Here is a 3,575-nt window from a genome sequence, read left to right on the forward strand (position 1 = left end):
GGGGGTTCTATGCTGCACAGAAACTTCCTCTGCGTTCCCCGAACAGGAATTAATATTAAAATGCAGGTAAACACCTCAGCAGCAAAGCCAGTTGATTGCATTTCTATCCCTGGGTAGCTGGAACCTTAATAGATGAATATGAAATCTTGAGAGTCAATATATATGCAGTTAAATGGTGAGGAACCGAGGTAGCAGTAATGGCCTCCAGAAATCCCCTTTACATCTTTTACTTTGGAAAATATTGTCCTCAGCTCACATCCAGCCTCCTCAATAGTTTTCTCATTCGTTGCAGCACAAGGTCTCTGACCTGAGGACTCTTTTTTTTTTACATCTTGTTGTTGATGTAAATGACTCTGAGGTGATGGCAGCAAAGGATCATGGGACTAAATCCCGTGCCTCAACAAAATGTCTAAAACTGGTACAGACATTACAATTAATTTTGCCATAACACTTCTTGACAGGATATTTGTCATATCCACAGATTTTTAAATACCTTATCATTTATCCAGGGCTAGATTAACACAGTAGAGGGTACGAGATTGAACTCTGGGCCACTATAGATCCCCCAATTCCTCCCAATCTCATTGCATTGTGCATATATCCTGTAGACTTTAAGCACCCATCAGGCATACAGTACAGGCGCAGCAGACTATTCATGGCAGCTCCATTAAATACAAGTATTTTTATACTGTCACTGCCACTGGTTAATGGGTTAAAATGGGTTAGACCCTTATACTAGGGCCTCTAAACAAGACAGGGCCTCAAAATTAGATCATAATTCATCTTAAAGTTTTGCATGTTTTAGCCAACAAGTCCTCCAAATTTGATGAAAACACATTGTTTGTATTTGTCCCCCACAACACTTTTCTGATTTGATGTCAGATGTTTTGTTAATCCACCCTCCTCCCAAACTCCTCTCTCTGTGGATTCTTTTGGCTCTATAATAGTGTATAATAGTGTTGGTATTTCCTCCTTTACCCCTGATGGACAGGAGTCATCATTTCTATGGCTGCCGACTGTGTCACTTCCAGGTAAATATATTGTTATTGGGTGTTTTTCTGAAACAACTTTATTGGGAGGTCAGTCTCATTTTAGCCAATTTACTTCAAATCACTGGTACTTTATTTTCCATCCCTTTAGTGGAGAGAGTGCAACACTGAATGCTTTTAAGGAGAGACTGAAAGTGTCCACCATTATCCCCATTATACAATTCATAGCGTCTCACCCCTCTCTTAGACAATAGGCTTTTTTCCCCACTTTTGTGTACGGCCATTCAGAACTAACACCATTGGACTAGAGCCTTTTCAACTTTAGAGTTCAAACAGCACTTTGTAGAAATTAGTTTTATGGGAGCATATTGAATCATTAAGGATGACACACTTCCTGGAAAAAGAAATAATCCAGGCAGAGATTTGATTCCTCCAAACCGTATTATAATAAGGAAATCTGTAAAATGTAAACAAATTTTAAGGATACTGTTGTACATAGTTTCAGGAATTGTTGGAGGAGATTTGTGAAGGAGATTTGTGAGTGGTAGACATTTGTTTGGAGACAGATGTAAAAATACGATTCGTGGGATGATTTTGCTAAAGGCTGATGGCACGATCCATCCATTCATTTGCGCTGACTTCATTGGAAAAATATGTTGTCTGCAATTTGCTGTGCTGAAATTGGACTTTGAGGCAGTCCATTTTATGGGCTTCATTTGTGTGTAATGGACTGGCCAGCAGGACCCTGGTAATCCATGATGAACTAATACTGTAAGCTGGGGGCATCTGAGGGAAGCAGCTGGCATGCTCTAATGTCCTCGTTCCTCTTTACTTTCCCATTGTCTCATCACAATATCATATCACGGATACAGTATAATTACACTGCTGAATGTGGCCATGTGACTGCTGGGCAGATGTACTGTCATCTTGTGTGCTAAGCTCTTGTGCAACTTTTCTGATGGCAGACATGTGGGAATATCTTCAGAATTACTCTGTTATTAGTGTTACACATTATTGGTCTGGTCTAAATAATGGTAGCCAGAATGTGTTAGTTCAAATATGGTGGCAAAATGTTTTGCAAGTTTTTGAGTAAAGGAACCAGGTGAAATTCATGTTGAAGATGTGTAGTAGCAGAAGAGGATGAAGAAAAGTCAATGGTGTGCCAACAAACTTGACAGGAAATGGCGTTCCACCAATCTGGAAAAATCTTATTTAAAATAAGAAAATAATACCCTAGGTTACTTTTCAGCACTGTAGATGGCTGGCAGAGAGTCACAGCTCTATCGAGCCAAGTACTTCTATAGCCCTAAGTAGTAACGATTTCATGAGCTTTTTTAATGATAATGATATATACACATAAAAGAAAATTTAACCTGTCCCACCCAGCAGCCTGGTATATAGTATGAGAAGCTAGATGCCATGTTGTGCCAGAGTTTGGGGGTGGGGACAAGAGGAAACAGAGGAAAAGAAGCCTAAAGCATAAAGCATAATGAATAATGCAACTACCTGTTGACAACCATGGACAACCTAAATTTGTGTGTGTGTGTGTGTGTGTGTGCACTTACCAACCTATCTAACAGTGGACCTCGACGTCGTTACACACCCACTAAGAGGGGACTAAAAAGTGAACGGGACATTTTTTAGGTCCCCTGTTGGACATGCTTTAAATCATGCTAAAATCATGTCTAAAACCATCTGGTAAATTTTTTAAACTATTGTCAAGAGGGGACCTGCAGGTGTGTGAGTGTTTAAGTCCATACTCAGCAGTGCCTCTAGTGGATCAAGCAAAGATTTTAACGACTCATTCACACACGTCGTTCTTAACACTCCCCTATAGAGTGAATGGCTTGCAGCCCCAGGGAGTCTATCAGACTGTAGAGGGGCTATTATACAAGCTACTCAGTAAAGAAAGCTGTCTCTTGAAACACAATTTCTTAATTTTTTCTAACAAAATATACAGGCTGAGTTTTAGTCGATGTCTTGTGTTTTAAGATCAACATGTATTAAAATACAGGGCTACACTGAAGGCCTGGAGAGTAAAACGAATTTGAGATTCTAAATAAGGGAACAAAAATAGAAAAACAGCCAGGGTAGAATTATAAATAAAATGGTCAGTATAAAGATACTTTTATGGTTTTAATTAATTATAAAAAAAAATGTATTAATTAATAAAAAAATATTTGACATTTGACATCTAGAGCTTTAAACTTGTTCTGTCCCAAAATACTAACCTGGCCAGCTTTCACAAGCACTGGACATCAATACATTTTTTTTTCATTATATTTGTGTGCTTAGTCTACACTTAAAGATATGCATTTCATTTATTGATTTGAATTACAGAAAAAGGGACCACACTTGTACTGTGTGGAACGACAGGAGTCCACTGTTCGCTTGTAGATGATGACACAAGTTCCCTCTTAGATAGCATGGAGCGATAATCACACTCCAACTTGTGTGAAAATAATAAATAAGCAAATTTAATCATACTTTTGAGAATAAACTAACTAAATAGTCTCTTTATTTTCTATACATTCTTTTGAAACAAAATATAAAGGCTGAGTTTTAGTGGATGTCTTGTGTTTTAAG

Source organism: Micropterus dolomieu, linkage group LG01, assembly GCF_021292245.1.
Source record: "Micropterus dolomieu isolate WLL.071019.BEF.003 ecotype Adirondacks linkage group LG01, ASM2129224v1, whole genome shotgun sequence".
Classification (NCBI taxonomy): domain Eukaryota; kingdom Metazoa; phylum Chordata; class Actinopteri; order Centrarchiformes; family Centrarchidae; genus Micropterus; species Micropterus dolomieu.